A 19,117-nucleotide genomic window follows, 5' to 3' on the forward strand; every position below is an offset into this window, starting at 1 on the left:
TTTCTTTCTCGTTTCTTGAGTCGACGGTAGATTTCATTCGTAGCACCTTATGTACCTGTCGTAGAGAATGCCTGTTTAATTCGGAATCTCCTCTTAAGTACAGAGGCTCCACGATTGTTCTCGTCATCAATGCTACGTGTTCTGTGGACCAACGATGTGAAGACACCCATCGACTGGGAAGGGTGAGGCAGCTATTTGCATGTAATATGTCTGTTCAGTCGGCTTCCATTGAGTGTTCTCAGAATTTTGGTTCACAGAACACATAGCATTGCTGACGAGAATAGTATGCAATGTGAGCTTCTATATTCTACACTTAAAATGTTTTCGAAGTAAATGGATGTTCTCGACAATAGATACGTAAGGCGCTGCAAATAAATGCTAAAGTGGATATACGAAAGGGGGAAGAAGACATAGACCACGGCAGAGTGTGGCAAGCTTGTCTTTAAAAATCTCACCAATCACAAATTTTTTCGCCCTCCGAAGATAGGAGCTCAGGTGGGTTCCGTCTACGACAATAGTTCCAAACCTGGTAATGATCCCCTGACGGGTAAAACTAATTTTTCTGAGGGGTAAAAACAAAAGGGCTGTATTGCTTTGCTCGCAAATTAAATTTATTTAAAAAAAATTGTTACTTTTATCTTTGTTTCATAACGCTGTAAAACAGATTACATCAGTGATGAATAATTACATTTTATTTTTCAAATGTTAGGATGACACGTGACACGGTGTGGTTGAGGTAACAGCTTCCTCACGTAGTCCACCCACCACACACTTACTGTGTGCCATATACCAATGATGTAGAAACTCAAACATGAACTGCGTGTATCCAGACTGAAGTGATGAATGAAAATTTGATTGAAGGCCGGGTTTCAAACCTGGGTCTCCTGCTAACTAAGCCAACCACTACGCCACCCTGACACAGTGGCTTTGTACAAGTGTGCAGACTACACTCGCATGCCCCATCCTCAATCCGAATTCCCATTCACGCCTCAGCAAATTTAGTATTCTCTCTAAACTCGATCAGCACTTGGGCAAAGCCAGATTGCCATAGTGGTTAGCGCATCTGCCTAGTGAATGGGAGACCCGGGTTCGAATCCTGGTCTTGGCACAAAGTTTTATTTGTCGCTTCAGTTTGCATATTTCCATTGTAGATGGATGAGACTTAGGAAGGTCTCTGGAACTACATAGCTTCATTTTAAACATGTATCTCATATCTCTCGAAATTGCCCTCTCCGAATTGTAGGTCGTTGCCGTGACGGACCAGATATTGCTTATTCTTAGAGTCAGGCTTTCAAAGGGCCCAAAAAACCTGTGTGGCTTTTGTGGGCCTCTCGGCCGCCTATGATACCATCTGGCTCGACAGACTCATACTCAAGCTGAAAAAAAGCGATCCCTTGCCGCAAGACAACTAAGCTTCTGGAAAAATCGCTACTTCAGAGTGAACATAGGTCAAAATACGAGTGAATCCTACTCAATAAACAATGGGCTCCCACAGGTATCAGTGTTGGCTCCCCTTCTAATCGAAATATACACGGGAGACATGCCAGCAACTAAATTGCAAAAATTCTGCTATGCAGATGACATTATAGTAGCCACTCAGATCAAGACATTCGAAGAGGGGGAAGCTACTCTGTCAACGGACCTTCAACTTCTTAACCAGTATTATACGAAATGGAGGCTCCGCCCAAATCCAAATAAAACTGAGGTAAGCGTAATCCACCTGAACAATCATGAGACAAGACGAGAGTTACATGTACCGTTCTGCAATGAGCGATTGACGCACAACAGCCATCCCAAATATCTGGCAATCACTCTTGACCGGTCACTAACCTATAAATAAATACCTAGAAATAACCAGTCAAAAGATAAAAAATCGAAATAGCAATATTAAGGAAGCTGACTGGAACCTCCTGGGGAGCTCAAGCTAACACCCTACGCACCGCAGTGCAATCTCTTGTTTACTCGGTGGCTGAATACTGCGCCCCAGTCTGGTACAAGTGCACACACACACACGAAGAAAGTAGATGTCCAGCTTAATACCACCATGAGGAACTCAGGAACTCTGCAATCAACTCCACTTCCCGGGCTTCACGACCTTTGCAATATAGCTCCTCCCTCTTTCAGAAGGCAACAAGCAGCTATCCGAGAATGGAAGAAAATGAATGACCTCTCTGTCTCTGAAGATACCTATCCAAAAAATATTGGACCAACTACCCGCCTAAAATCCAGGAAACCTATATGGGTAGACTAAGTCCTCAAATTCCCAGAAAGGTACGACATAGCATGGGGAATTGAGGCAATACTGTTCGCTGAATAATCACCACCCTCTCATCACTGATTTTGATCCTTCGTTACCAGTGGAAGGAATGCAGATGACCAGAAGAACTTGGTGCAGACCTAATAGTGTGAGGACTAACCACGGCAGGTGTAAGGCCATTCTCCACAAATGGAAACTCACTGATGTTCCACGATGCGACTATGGTGCAGAAGAACAAACAATCCCTCACCTGATCTTGCAATGTCCTTCGAGCAGGTTTGAAGGAGAATGGAGGGATATCATGAACGCTACTCCACATGCTGTTCAGTGGGTGACCTGCTTAGATGTGGGTTTGTAATAGCTGCAGTGGCTGTCTCCCTAATCTTTCGCATATTGTCGTTTGCAATCAATCATTTAATAACATATTTGTAGTCCGTTCATTATATTGATTAATAGTATGTCTGCAATTTTACTCTGTAGATTCCATACGCTAAATAAATAAATAAATATTGCTTATAATTCACTACCCAAGGCATAAACGAACTAACTGCCAGTGCAACAGAAGAGGAATTACGTAATGACCATTATATCACTTTAGGACCTACACAGTATTTTTGTTCTTATGATTATTTTTATTGGCATTTGTCATACACCAAGCATTAACAGTAAGAAGTCTTCCAAGTTCTGTTAGTTCGGAAGTAAGGAATCCAGCAATCAATTGGTTTATAAACGGTAAATACAGTCTGCAAATTTTGAACCTGTTTGATTTTAATTGGAGAGGCAGAGTGTGGGTTTAGCAGCTGTTACTGTGTAGAATAATAAAACACTCACAAAAACTATATGTCATTTACCTCTAGTCATTCTAAATAATGATGTGTGAAAATGAAATTATTTTTAATTTTAAAGCTTAGATGGGGGCTGGGAGAGGGTGGAGTAAGGCGGGGGCGGTGCTCCTTTATATCAGATTGGGCTCAAGGGTAATGGTCTCGGAAAGATTGGAATTGGGAACCACTGATTTATGACGTCTTGATGCTTCTGAGGGCTAGCGTTTATAAGACCCGTGCGAATGTACCCGTTCACACGTAGCGCAGACGACTCAGATTCTTACAGGCCATGAGATACCCACTGAACACCATATGTACACTCGTCTCTTACATCCTAGTAAATGGGCTGTTGCAGCACCGCATCGACACTATGTGGTACGAAAAGGTCTAAATTCTTCTGTCAGTTCATCTTTATGAGAATCGGTTGTGAAAGAACAAGTTGACATTCGTTTGGCGGATAATTTAATTAACAAAGATAGTGATTTCGGTCTGGACGAACCGCGGAATACGGTGTTTTCATCAATAAACTCCCAAAGACGTAGCTACTGCTCAGCTCATAATGATGCATAGATATGGAAGTATGGATCGACTGGATAGCAACAGATTCAATTTATACATACTCTCTGCCGAGCAACTTCTTTTGCGCACAGCTTTTTGCTTACTGATAAAACGTAATAAATGGGGATAAAGTGTTATAACTACGTTACCTATGGAGTTTTGACATGGTTGTCAATATACATGTGTTTGGCTGTAATTTTTCGTACAGCGGATGGAAGATAGAAAAGAACATGTCTAAGTATGAACATGGCTAGAAACATCTTACGTATTTTTGCATTTGTACTGCAGTTTACAGTTTGTCTTATCTGAGGGGTGTTACAAAAAGGTACGGCCAAACTCTCAGGAAACATTCCTCACACACAAATAAAGAAAAGATGTTATGTGTACATGTGTCCGGAAACGCTTAATTTCCATGTTAGAGCTCATTTTAGTTTCGTCAGTATGTTGTTCCACCTACGCTCAATGGAGCACGTTACCATGATTTCATACAGGATACTCTACCCGTGCTGCTAGAACATGTCCCTTTACAAGTACTACACAGCATGTGGTTCATGCACGATGGAGCTCCTGCACATTTCAGTCGAAGTGTTCGTACGCTTCTCAACAACAAATTCGGTGACAGACGGATTGGTAGAGACGGACCAATTCCATGGCCTCCACGCTCTCCTGACCTCAACCCTCTTGACTTTCATTTATGGGGGCATTTGAAAGCTCTTGTCTACGCAACCCCGGTACCAAATGTGCTCATATCGTGGACGGCTGTGATACAATACGCCATTCTCCAGGGCTGCATCAGCGCATCAGGGATTCCGTGCAACGGTGGGTGGATGCATGTATCCTCGGTAACGGAGGACATTTTGAACATTTCGTGTAACACAGTGTTTGAAGTCACGCTGGTACGTTCTGTAGCTGTGTGTTTCCATTCCATGATTACTGTGATTTGAAGAGAAGTAATAAAATGAGCTCTAATATGGAAAGTAAGTGTTTCCGGACACATGCCCACATAACATATTTTCTTTCTTTGTGTGTGTGGAATGCCTCCTGAAAATTTGGCAGTACCTTTTTGTAACACTCTGTATATATAAAGAGCTTTAATAAGGTTTAATAAATCTAGTGTTAGATGACGATCAGGGAAGGTAAAGAAACGAGAGAGGCAATTCTGATGTGGCGGTTGATAATGGAAGCAAGACTAAAGAAAAATCAAGACACAAATGTAGAATGGTGCAAGATGTTCGCAATTCTGATATACAATATGTACGAGAGCCAAAAGGAAATAATAAGAATGGTCGACCAAGAACGAAGTGCTCTGATTAAAAATGTGTAAGACAGGGACGTAATCTTTCGCCCCTGATGTTCAATCCGTGCATCGAACAAGCAATGATGGGATAAATGAAAGGTTCAGGAGTGGAATTAAAATTCAAGGCGTAAGGATATCAATACCATTCGTTGATGACATTGCTATCCTACGTGAAAGTGAAGAAGAATTACAAGATAGCTGAATGGAGCGAACAGTCTAATAAATGCACAATACGTATTGAGAATAAATCGGATAAACAACGAGAAATTTGGCATCAGGGTTGAGCGTCACGTAGTAGATGAAGTTAAGAAATTCTACTACGTAGGCAGATAAAGAAGGACGTCAAAAACAGACTGGCGGTAAGGGCATTCCTGGTGAGGAGAAGTCTACTAGCACCAAACATAAACCTTAATTTGAGGAAGCAATTTCTTAGAATGTACATTTGGAGCACAGCATTGTATGGTAGTGGAACATGGATTGTGGGAAACCGGATCAGAAGAGAATCGAAGCATTTGAGATGTGGTGCTACAGACGAATGTTGAAAATTAGGTGGACTGATAATATAAGGAATGAGAAAGTTTTGTGCAGAATCGGAGAGAAAAGAAGTATGTCGAAAACACTGACAAGCAGAAGGTCCCGAATTATAGGACATGTGTTAAAACATCTGGGAATGATTTCCACGATTGATGAGGTAGTCTCTCTCGTTTCCTGGTCGCCACACAAGAAGGGCACATTATATAAATTTCGTGGCGCTACTATACCATATTCTGAACTGTAGTGTTACCTCTAAATAAACTGGTGAGTTGTTAATATAAACACTGCCTTACGCATTCTGTATTTGTACTAACCAAACCCCGCATATTTTACTGTTGATAAAAAATTTACAGAGCAGTCTCTAGCATTCTTAGTATTAAGAAGTCTTACAAAATGTATCAATAAATACATTATAATATCACGTATTAAAAGAGTCACTTTTAACACGAGACAATATGATGTATTCAATGACGTATTTTATACGACTACAAAATATTCAGAATACTAATTTTGACGAAGCTGTCGAAGTTTAATTAACTCTGAAGATGGTAATCAACTGCTGGAACCGCTAAGATGAACACTGTAATTTTTAAGTGGCCTTGTGCACAATACACTATTATGTAAACATGTAAAAGATCGCATACCTCTGTTTCGAAATATGTAAAAAAATAAAAAATAAAAAATTGAAGGCTACATTTTGTTAGCATAGAGGAAAGTTCCGTCTTTCCTACGAAAAACAAAACATTTATATGGCCCATACTTCAATACTGTTGAGCTGTGTCGCACCCATTGAAGGTTGCACTAACAGAAGATACAGGGCGTACACAAAGGTGGGTGCTGCGAATCGTTCACTTGCTAGTTACACTGGCGAGAGAATGTACCCGTACAGAAATTTTTCGTTGACTCACAGACATTTGCACAGAAAACTTCAAGAACCTATGTCAGCGCGGAATCTACGAACACTGAAACTGCCTCGAGGATTAAAACTGTGTCCTGGACATACGACTTTTGCCATTCGCGTGCTGACACAGCGAGCGAGCTATGAAAGCACGACTCAGGACCAGACTTAGCAGCTTTACTTTCGCCAGTACCTCCAATAAAGCTGTGAGTGTGGTTGTCAGTCCAGCTTGGATAGCTAAATCGGTAGAGCTCTTGCACTATCCGGAATACAGTTTAAGCTGTTAGGTAGTTTCAGATCAGCGCACATTCCGCCGTAGAGTGAAAATTCATTCAGACCACGAATAATCTTCAGCGTTTTAAGTTTCTGTCCCGCAGAGATCGCGAAGGTAAAATTAATCACACAGCAATTCATGAGAAGATGAACGTGTAGCATTGACAAGAGGAAGTGGGCAGGATGATACGACATGTGTTAAGACGTCAGTGAGTAACTTCCATGGTGCTAGAGGAAGTAGCACAAGGTAAAATTTGTAGGGTAACCAGAGACTGCAGACACTGAAGTTGTGTACAATTGGTGGGAAAAGGAGTGAGAGATTTAAAAGCGAGATACAGAGAGAGAAAAACAGAAACAGAGGGACGCGTTCAACTGCCACCTTTCCGACGTTCAGTCCGTGAATGGAACGGTAAGCTATGTCAATGTAAGTTATAATGGAGAGTAACCTCTGGCACACACAATGATTCAAAGGGTGTAGATGTAAATGAAGAAGTAGACGTGGAACCATTCACCACAACAGTTGTAATGGGGAGGTCAAACCTGTACACGACGTACAAGCGATAAGAAAAATGTGACATCATAGTACGTGACGCAAATTTACCTTTGCTCGACACGCCATAGTGTGTGCCCGGTGTCCAGCAGATGAGGAGAGCGTCGTTTCTCCAGCAGATCTCCAGCCTGACTAGACGGAGCGGGGTCGGCTCTCAGGTCCACACAAGACGCCGGGAGAAAGTCAGCCCCGCCTACACACGCACACACACGCAGCTAACAATGCCCTCGCGCTGTGTACCTGCCACGCCGTGAAATCGCAGCCACGTCCCATCCCTACGGTCCAAGTCTCTCTACCCCTGCCGCCCGCCGACTCACTGCCCGTCCCGTCTGTGCGAAACACTCAAACACATTCAGAGTCACAAACGGCGAGCATGTTAAGCCCTCCCTACTGACGGACTTCCACCATTCCCATACTCAGGTAAGGAGCATCAGGAGCAGATGTGGGAAATCACCGCGATCGTGGACAGCGTCCTAGTAAGGAGTCAACTTGCAAATCGCCCCCGCAGCCGAAGATACGTTTCTTCATAGATTTCTCTGCTGTGGTCACCTGGCGACCTGGCTCTGGCTGTGTAATCAACTTGCTTTCCTCACCAGGACTTCTGTCACTGCTTATACCACCGACAGTTTCCTGCTGCCGAATTCACCCTTCTTTCCAAAGCCTAATTCCGTGAGGTGGTTAACTGCTCATTTTGTACATTTTGTTTTTGCTCGTTTAGCGGAGAGAAGGAGTTTTTGATGTTTCAGCAGTGCATGCTTACTGCATATTTGGACGCCTATACCGATGCGAAAGAAGTACTCCGTCTTCAGGCCACAAGTGGCCCATCCGACCGCCGTGTCATCCTTAGTTGAGGATGTGGATAGGAGGGACGTGTGGTCGGCATACCGCTCTCCAGGTCGTTATGTTGGTTTTCTTTGGTCGGAGCCGCTACTATTCGGCCGAGTAGCTCCTTACTTGGCATCATGAGGCTGAGTGCACCCCGAAAAATGGAAACAGCGCATGGCGGCCTGGATGGTCACACATCCAAGTGCAGGTCACGCCCAGCAGCGCTTAACTTTGGTGATCTGACGGGATCCGGTGAATCCACTGCGGCAAGGCCGTTGATACGAAAGAAGGTACACTAAAATTTTGTGGGCATCAAAGGAAAGAAAGAAGGAAGGAACAATGCGGTTTAACGTCCAGTCAACATCGAGGTCATTAGAGACGGAGGACAAGCTCGGAATGATTCAAGCACTGGGAAGTCCTTTCGAAGGAAGTGCCTCGGTATTTGCCTGGAGCGATTCAGGGAAACCGCGGAAAACCTAAATCTGGATGGCTAGACGTGGATTTGAACTGTCGTCCTCCCGAATGTGAGTACATTGTTCTATCCACAGCGCCACCTCGCTCGTTATGTTAACGGAAACATACAACCTAATTAACGAAACAGGTTGTGGAATCCCGCCAAAGCCGCAGGAAAGCTAAAACTGAAATAATAAAATGGATCAGAGAAAGGATTCAAAGCATACTCCAACAAATACAGAAGTCTCCCTCCTACAAGTAACGTACAAGATATTCTCTGAATACCTACTAAACAGGACAGAATTCCTATTTGATCTTCAACTTGGAAAGTACCAAGCGTGTTTCAGGAAAGAAAGATCTTGCCCAGGACAAATCTTTAACAATGAAAACCTCATGGTCTATCAAAAATCAAAATCATATCAGTTTCATTGACTTTCAGAAAGCATACGACTCAGTAGACCGGGAATCCCTCCATCGCTGTACTAAAAGAGTTAACCCTTGACATCAAAACCACAAACATAATCAGAGAAAACCTTTCGAACATGTATTCCAAAGTCAAGTTCATGGGAGAAATATCTGGCCATTTTGAGATAAAAATGGTAAATGCAAGGAGATGGACTCTTCCCACTGCTATCTAACTGCGGCCTAGAGGGGAACACGAAGAACCGTAGTGGAATCCAGCTAAGAACAAAAAACGAAGGCATCAATGTCAATTGTCTGCAGATGATATGTCCCTACTAGCAGAGGTCTAGGAAGAAGCCAAAGAACAGACCCTCGAATTACAAAAACAAGCTGAGAAAAAAAAAAACCAAAAGCTCCTTTGAAAAGACGAAGGAACTCACAAACATAAAAAAATCAACAAAATATTTTAAAGTGGGACAACAAAAAATAGAAGTCGTCAAACAATTCTATTATCTTGGAGAATAGATCAGTTGGAATGTTCTCAAGAGAAAGACGATGACATCTAGAGAAAGTAAAGCTTAACTAGCCTCCCAGCTCACCAAAAATACATACAAGAAAAAGCCCCTGCCGTGGAATGCAAAAATAAGACAATACAACAATCAAACCGAAGCACTGTATGCAGTCGAAACATTGACCGTCACCAAACATGGCCGAATTGAAAGGCTAGAGATCGACTGAAGGAAGACATTAAGAACAATCCTTGGCGCCAGATTCCACAACAGCAAACTAATTCACATCAATAATAAAATCCCTTGCCGAACTACCAAAAATCTCCCAGACACAATGAGTAAAGGAAGAATTGACTTTTATGGGCACATCATCAGAACGAACCTAAATAGATTAACGAAGAAAGTTTTCGATTACTTTCGCAACAAAAACCCAAACTGTTTTAAGGAAACAGAAAAAAGAGGAGGACTTACGAGCACAAGAAATACGATCACAGCTAAATCTGGAAAAAAATGTTACAAATTGAAATGAAAACCAAACTATCAATCCAAAATCTCTGAGAAAGATAGGAAATGAGGATCAGAAAGAATGAAACTATATTGGCCTAACAGAAATGCTCAGAACACTAAAAACTGATTTGACGCACCCCAAAGTATGGTGCAACGAAAGAAGTAGAAAAAGTATCAGTAGAATAAAAGAACGCCCAAAGCAAGAGGAATGACAGTCGTTATACCCCACAGAAGTAAATTCAGCAGAAAATTGGTAACCGGACTCCTTGCCTGGCAGAAAAACCCCTCTGTGGCCGAGCGGTTCTAAGCGCTTCAGTCCAGGACCGCGCTGCTGCTACAGTCGCAGGTTCGAAACCTGCCTCGGGCATGGCTGTGTGTGTGATGTCCTTAGGTTAGTTAGGTTTAAGTACTTCTAAGACTAGGGGACTGATGACCTCACATGTTAAGTCCTATAGTGCTTAGAGCCATTTGAACAATTTTTGAAAAAAACTCAAGAAGATCCTAACAGTCTGGAGAGCTGAGAAGAGCCCATTCGGTGAGAATGAAAATACAATGGTGTACAACACCTAACGACGAAAGTAACTTTCGCATTATGCGTCACTGCCAGCTAACAGATGGATCAAAGCTGTACCGTAAATTGAAAGACCTTCTGCAGTACAATACAAAGAGTAAGTGAAAGAAATACACAAAGAGAATAACAGAAACGACACTTTTATTCAAAGACAATAATTACAGAGATGTTACTACGATTTATGATGGTTCCCTGCACATTATAAAAGGCACGACATGATTCTTAAAAGATGGCTACAGGTTCACCGCGCGGTTTGAAGCGCCATGTACGGATTCCGCGGCCCCTCCCATCGGAGGTTCGAGTCCTCCCTCGGACATGGTGTGTGTGTGTGTGTGTGTGTGTGTGTGTGTGTGTGTGTGTGTGTGTGTGTTGTTCTTAGCATAAGTTAGTTTAAATTAGTTTAAATAGTGTGTAAGTCTAGTGGCCGATGACCTCAGCAGTTTGGTTCCTTAGGAATTGACACATTTGAACATTTGTTCATTGTACGACTTGATTTTACGTTATACGGTTTTGCAGGACCGTCTGTACGGTGTCCTTCTCTGATGGCTTGTCAGGATTTCTTGTGACTGATCTCACTCCAAGGGCACTCAAGACACATATTAAATGTACTTTGCAAATGTACTTTGCAATAGCCTTTTCACTTCGCAAAACGCGGTGTATACGATGTTGTTGCGTGGAGGGGGAAGGGGGGGGGAGGTAGAAAAGGGAGGGGTTTAGGACACACAACATCGTGTACACCGTGTTTTTGCGAAGTAGAAAGGCTACTGCAAAACCGAAAATACGCACGGTACATTTAATAGTGCGTGCAGTGGCATCTGAACCAGAAAGAAGAAGGATGAGTCAGAACAAAACATGACAAGCTAACAGTGCAGGACACCATACAGATGGTCCTGCAAAAAAAATATAATGTAAAACTAATTTGTCCAGTAAACAAAACACACTGATGTAAGACCTCGTGGTCTCCTGACCTTCATTGCTTACATATTCCGCCCTCACGATCATATTCTGCACATCAAGACGCTTCATTCGAACCCGAACTCGATAAGATTAAGTCAATGTTGTATGAATTCATGTAAACGATATGCAAATAAGTAAATCGCAAATGCGCACGCAGGTTGAAATACTCGAGACTGGCGTACACACACACACACACACATTCAAGACACGACGGTCACTAAAGCTTTTAGTTCGGGAGAGGCAAACCGCACGGTAGGAGGCCGGTCCCTTCAGAGGACGAGTCAACCTATCTACGTCGGCGGCGACTCCAGAAGATATTTATTGCTGAAAGTTTTTCAGGCATTTCTCTTTAGAGCGTTAGTAGCGTCTGTCTGACTTCTGTAGTAGTGTTGGGGTGGAAATTGCATCTTGCAGGAGCCACAGGGTAAAGGGTACATCTCAGATTAATACGTTGCGCAGAAAGACAGAATAGCACCCACACGTTCGATCACACTGATGATGGCACAGAGGTGCTGAAACATGTTTGGGTAACAAGAAAAAACAGTGTTTTGCATAAAAGGCGGAATCTGTATTCAATAATTTTAACTGCAATCACTGAAGAAATACTAGCGCTCTAAATGCAAAAGGCGAATAGTTTTAAAAAGGGTGTGCGATCACCGCGGACGGCAATGCATGTTCTGGAACATGCTCCCCAAGCCTGGCCACAAGGTTGTAAGTGGGTTCTTTGGCAGGACGTTTCATTTCTCCAACAGTGCGAATGTCAACTGTTGGATGGTCAGTGGAGCATGATGACGTGCAATGGAAAGTCGGCCGAATGGTTAGGCCAGTTATTTGGCCGTCACGTTCCAAAAGATCAGTCAGCTGCACCGTTCGATGCGGTCAAGCATTGTCACCCATAAGTGATCAGCGCCGATTGCAGCCTTGAAAAGAGGCACAGTGGGAAAGAGCGTAGTGTCACAAAAGTTTGACAAACTGCCTATTGGTGCACCGAAAACCAAGCGCGGGTCAGACGCAGTGTATCACACGGAATACGAATCGATTAATCAAGGCGTCTTCTCTGCCGGCGGACATACAGAGGAACCTGCGCAACACAGAAGCCCTACCACCTCGGCTGATACGGATCACCAAAGATCGATAAGAACAACGTTACACTAAGACAGATTGTTAGCGCTCCTGGCTCGTTGACGTATAAACTGGAGAAACAGTTGGCCTCTCCGCTCCAGCCACACTTGGGAAAGACCGACACATACATAAAGGAATGAGGACACTGAAACTTGCACCAAACGACATCATGGTCAGCTTTGATGTTTCTTTGTTTAAGAAAGTGCCACTCAGTGACGCTCTGCGGCACATCGGTTCCATTTTCCCACAAGACATCACAAAGTTCTTCGATGCATGCCTCTCCACGAGCTATTTCACGTGGAATGGCGATTTCTACGAACAGCTGGAAGGCGTCGCCATGGGTAGTCCTCTCAGTCCAGTGGTGGCCAACTGCTTCGTGGAACATTTCGAAGCACAGGCACTGGACTTGGTGACTTGCAAACCTAAAGTGTGATGCAGATACTTCGATGATACTTTCGTCGTGTGGAGCCATGGCGAAGAACAGCTCGGTGACTTCCTTCGACACTTGAACAGCCTCTATGCCAACATAAAATTTACCACGGAAGTAGAAAAGGACAAAAAACTACCATTTCTAGATGTGCTGGTTACAAACCTGGCGAAAACCTGGGGCGCAGGGTGTATCTAAAGGCGACACACACGGACCGACACCTGCACTAACTATCAAACCACCAACCGAGCCAGAAAAGAGGCGTGATTAATACGCTCGTAACGAGAGCAGGACTAATATGTGAGCCGCAGCACCTCAGACACGAAATGCAACACCTGGAAAGTGTTCTGAGGAGCAATGGGTTCTCCACAAATTATATCAGAATTGTAACAGAGCCAAACACTCGGCGAAGTAAGGAATCAGATAAAGAAATGTTTCCCCTTTTTCGTTATTTTCTGTTGTTACAGCTAATATAATTGCGGCACGCGCTTTTTTTAAAGATGTTCGACATGTAGACCTACTAAAATCGCATTGGCAACGGAAAATATTGACAATAATATGAATGGCGTGTGTGTTCAAAAAGAAAGAATAGATTTCAGTTGTTCATTACAAACTCTAGAAGATAGAAACACATTACGCGTGTCCTTGTGTAGTGAAAGGTTCAAAGTTTTGACACAGTTGCGCTGTTTGTTTCTAGGAAAATGGCGACTACACCAAAAGAGAAATCATTTTGTGTGTTGGAATGTGCGAAGTCAATCGATTGTTCAAGTGCAACGTGGATTCCACCATTGATCCAGCCTCTGCCCAAGGAGATGTATGACTGGCTTGTAAAATTCTTGTAAGTTGGCTGCTAATACAAAGGGAACAACAGAGATCGGCCACTCACGTCTGATGAAAATGTCGAGCGCATCCGAGATACGTTCATATGTAGCCCTCTCAAGCGCACAAGACGGACAGCTCAGGAATATCGTATTCCCCAAACAACGGTGTGGCGTGTTCTGAAATAATGCCTGCATTTCAAGCAGTGCAAGTTAACGTTCTGGCGACCACAACAGAAGGTGAGGGTTTTGCATTTCAGTTCCCCACTATATAGCAGAGGACACTTTTTCCCATCTTTTCCGAAGACACGACATTTTATCTGCGGGGGGAAGTAAACCACCATAATGTAATTATTTGGGGGTCACGAAATTCTGGCATCGTCGTCGAACACGAAAAACGCTCAAGACACACCGAAAACTGAATGTGTTTTATGCCGTTTCCGTTCACAAAGATTATGGATCTCTCTCTCTCTCTCTCTCTCTTCTCTTCTCTTTCTTCGGCGGACACTGTGACTAGGATGTCATACCCGGAGGATATGCTGAAAAATTGGTTATTTCTTCAAATTCACGAAGATTCCAGTGACTTCATTTTCACACATTGTGGCGCCTCAACTCACCTCGAGGAGCGGGGATATCTTAATAATACCGTGCAACAACGCTGGGCTGAAGGAATTGGACAACAAGAACTTGTTCATTGCCTTTGGCCTCCCAGTTAACCAGATATTGTGGGGATGCATAAAAGAAAGAGTCTTTGTCCCACCTACGCAAGTTGCTCTTCAAGAGCTGAGAAATCGAATTGTTGAAGCTGTCGATTCAATAAACAAGGACCTGTTGGTTCATGTGTGGAATGGAATGGAGTACCGTTTTGACGTTTCTCGAACAGCGCATATGCTCGCGTGGAGTGTTGGTATAGTGTGTGTGCGAAAACAAAATTTTGAACGAAACTTCCTGGCAGATTAAAACTGTGTGCCCGACCGAGACTCGAACTCGGGACATTTGCCTTTCGCGGGCAAAGGTCCCGAGTTCGAGTCTTGGTCGGGCACACAGTTTTAATCTGCCAGGAAGTTTCATATCAGCGCACATTCCGCTGCAGAGTGAAAATCTCATTCTGAAAATTTTGAACCTTCCTCTATACATTGACACGCGAAATTAGTTTCTATCTTTCACAGTTTGTAACAAACACCTGAAATCTGTTCGTTCTTTTAGACTCACCCTATTGTGGCCTTTATGCCATGCCACTGCCTAAGCTTATTATATTTTTTGTCGCTATGTTTTAATGCACAGTATAGGAAGATTTTATTGAAGACAGGCGACGAATTCTAAGACAGCTCGCTAATAGTCCTCGATCGATTTCCGAGGAAGTAATACATGAATCTGTGAATAAAATCTGATCTCATGTAAAGCAGGAACAGTTTGTTGAAAAATTGCCCCAGACGTCGTAGTTGCGCGACGTTGTATTGATCCGAGGCAGTCTACGATCGGTTTTCAAGTTGGCAACGCGCGAACTGGTGTGTGAAACGAAACTCCGCATAAAGACGGAATTAATTCTTAAAGGTGCCTCGGAATACTTATCAGTGGTATCTCATGTTGGCTCTAAGATCTTGTAAAGCATTCGTGACTTTTACGGTGCTCAGGAAGCTGATGATTAACAACCGGGAATCTTGTAATGAATATTAACGATAGTCTGATTCTAAAAATCGTTTTACTTATTTTGCGATTGGAGAATTGAAACAAAATTATGTAAAATTAACATGAGGGTGGCCAATGATCTCTTCGGTGTAGATACACACTTGGCTCGAATTACGGGAATCGGCGAAACGCTGCGCGTAATGAAGATAATAGGTTTACTATATTAGTAGTGTGTTGAAAAGTTGAGAATTTGGATCTGACGGAAGTCTTTCTGCTGTAGTCCGTACATCTGCGAAGACCACTGTGTCCAGATGGCGCAGTGATCAGCGCATCTGCCGGTAAGCAGAAGACCTGGATTCGAATCCCGGGCTGGCACAAGTTCTCATTGATTTAAGGCAATACCCACTCGCCAGACGATGTCTGTAATTCCTTTATGTATTAAAACAAAAGTACTTGGTATCCTAACATTTTACAATGTTTATTATGCTTAGCATTTAAACATGCCACTTGCCACATTATTTATACGAGCTGTGTGTTGCATTAGCGTTAGAACATGTGACCGAAGGTGAAGAATCGGGGCAACGTGTACGAGATGCGAGGTTGTTTGCATGTTGGCTACAATTCAGTTAAGCCGTCGGCACACGAACCGTGTTGAGCGTGCCGAGTTTGTGACGCCATAGCACGGAATAGCACGTTCGGGAAAGAATTTTTGTAACTTGCGTATTATGAGAGTAGGCTATCTGAAGGCAGCGACACACTGAAGATCCACCCAAAACGCATTGTTCTTGGTATAACTATTGTAATTAAATTTCAATTAGTAACATATTTACTATTAAGGTTTTCAGTAAGGGGTAGAACACAATGTTTAGTGACGGGCAGTGTGTTGTTGATGCAGCGTAATGGGTAACGTAACGGTCCCACATTGAGATGTTTGTTGGGGCGGTGATTCGCGTTTTGCCAATTCCAATTTTTTTTATTCGTGTTTTTATTAGGTTCTGATACTTTATTATTAGTTTAATGTAAGTATATACTATAATATTTGATGTTATGTAAATATAAGTTCACCTATTTTTTAGGGGTGACTTTGTTCGATTGGCTTAATTTACAGGACAGCTTGCGCTACTTGTATGAAGATATTTTGCTCCTTTTTCTTTTACGCTTCGTAATTCACATGCTGCAAAGATTCTGCTACTGGAAAGGAACAGTGATCAAGTAAGACTGACCTAGGGGTTTTACTAAAATGTGGGAATGATGAAATAATGTTTATCTTATGCGGAGAAGTATTCCAAAATTGTACCGCACTGTTTGTAATGGAACTTTTATAAGCCTGTGTCCTGACTTTTATAAGCCTGTATCCTTATTGATTGGACACGGTACTTTCCTCTCGTGGGCCATGGAGGAAATGTGCGTTTTAGGAGACCTAAGCTGGGAAATTTACGAGCGCCCGTTGAGTTAACAGTGTGGTTTAAGAACTGGAAACATCCCACAACTGTCGCTGGAGTGCGTTGCGATCGCGTATAGCACGCTGGGGCCCACGTACCGTGTGCACAAGTCGCATCGTTCCTGAGCGTTCGTCAGCACGTTGAACTCGGCACGTTCAACGTTGACGTTCGACAACACGGTCCGTGTGCCGACGGCTTTTGGAGAAGCGGCGAGCGGGGAGGATGGGGTAGGGGGGGGGGGGGTGTTATACTGGCCTTCCATATGTGGAGAATCACTGTGTGCCCCAGTGTACGTTTTGTGTCAGACGATATTTCGAACATATTTCGCTATGACAGTGTTACAATGTACTGAATACTTTACAAACTAGTATTGTCAACAAACGTTGAACGTGAGCAGGCCTCTCTATCGACACACGTGGAAATTGTCTTTGGAGAGGAGTTGGGTGAGGTGACAGTTGAGATCACAGATGACGGTATCAGTAACCTCAGCCACTTGTCAGCTTGTCGCCGCCGGCTAAACACCGGAAATCCTGTTTGGGGCGGCCAGCAGCGGCTTTTGTGCGGAGTGGGTTCCAGGAAGGCCAGCGGCGCGGTCTCAGACCTCGGGTCAGACGCTCCCACGCAGATTACCTGGCCGGGCTGGCCGCCGGTCCGTTAGCTCCCTGGGGAGTCGTCTGCCACCAGCCCTGTTTCCCTCAGGACTTGGCGGCCACAGCGCTGCGAGCGTTGTCCCAACATTCCGCTATGTTTTGACGCGAGTCGGTCCTTCCGAGAAAATCTCGTCTCCCAGGGACGTCTTCCCACGGGAGTGGCGGGTCGCAACTGACAGTTGACTGGAAATCGCAAGTTGCCAAAACTATCTCGCTTCTTGGAGCTACTGTCTGCATTCCGCGAATCACTATCAGCTGCTTGGTGAAGGCAACTTTTTATTCTACCACATTTTAAAGACTATAAAACTGGTAAGAGCTGACCCCGTGTCAGTCCGGATTCCAGAGAAAGGTAGGAACAATCGACTCAAAACTCATTCTACGACGTATCTTAGAAAATACACAACTGGCCATTAAAATTGCTACACCACGAAGATGACGTGCTACAGACCCGAAATGTAACAGACAGGAAGACGATGCTGTGATATGCAAATTATTACCTTTTCAGAGCATTCACACAAGGTTGGCGCCGGTGGCAAAATCTAGAACTTGCTGAACTGATGAAAGTTTCCAACCGACTTCTCTTACACAAACAGCAGTCGACCGGCGTTGCCTGGTGAAACCTTGTTGCGATGCCTCGTGTGGGGAGGAGAAATGGGTACCATCACGTATCCGACTTTGATAAAGGTCAGATTGGAGCCTATCGCGATTGCGGTTTATCGTATCGCGACATTGCTCCTCGCGTTGGTCGAGATCCAATGACTGTTAGCAGAATATGAAATCGAAGGGTTCAGGAGGGTAATACGGAACGCCGTGCTGCATCCCAACGGCCTCGTATAACTAGCAGTCGAGATGGTTGACATCTTATCTGCATGGCTCTAATGGATCATGCAGCCACGTTTTAATACCTGAGTCCAGATGGGGACGTTTGCAACACAACAACTATCTGCACCAACAATTCGACGACGTTTGCAGCAGCATGGACCATCAGCTCGGAGACCGTGGCTGCGGTTACCCTTGACGCTGCATCACAGACAGGAGCGCCTGCGATGGTGTACTCAACGACGAACCTGGGTGCACGAATAGCAAAATGTCATTTTTTCGGATGAATCCAGGTTTTGTCTACAGCATCGTGATGGCCACATCGCTGTGAACGAACATTGCAAGCGTGTATTCGTCATCACCATACTGCCGTATCATCTGGCGTGATGGTATGGGGTGCTATTGGTTACACGTCTCTGTCACCTCTTGTTCACATTGACGGTACTTTGAACAGTGGACGTTACATTTCAGACGTGTTACGACCCGTGGCTCTAACCTTCATTCGATGCCTGCGAAATCCTACATTTCAGCAGGATAATGCACGACCGCATGTTGTAGGTCCTGTACGGACCTTTCTGCATACAGAAAATGTTTGACTGCTGACCTGGACAGCACATTCTCCAGATCTCTCACCAATTGAAAACGTATGGTCAATGGTGGCCGAGCAACTGACTCGTCACAATACGCCAGTCACTACTCCTGATGAACTGTGGTATCGTGTTGAAGATGCATGGGCAGCTGTACCTGTACACGCCATCCAAGCTCTGTTTGACTCAATGCCTAGGTGGTATCAAG

Source organism: Schistocerca gregaria, chromosome 10, assembly GCF_023897955.1.
Source record: "Schistocerca gregaria isolate iqSchGreg1 chromosome 10, iqSchGreg1.2, whole genome shotgun sequence".
Taxonomy (NCBI): Eukaryota; Metazoa; Arthropoda; class Insecta; order Orthoptera; family Acrididae; genus Schistocerca; species Schistocerca gregaria.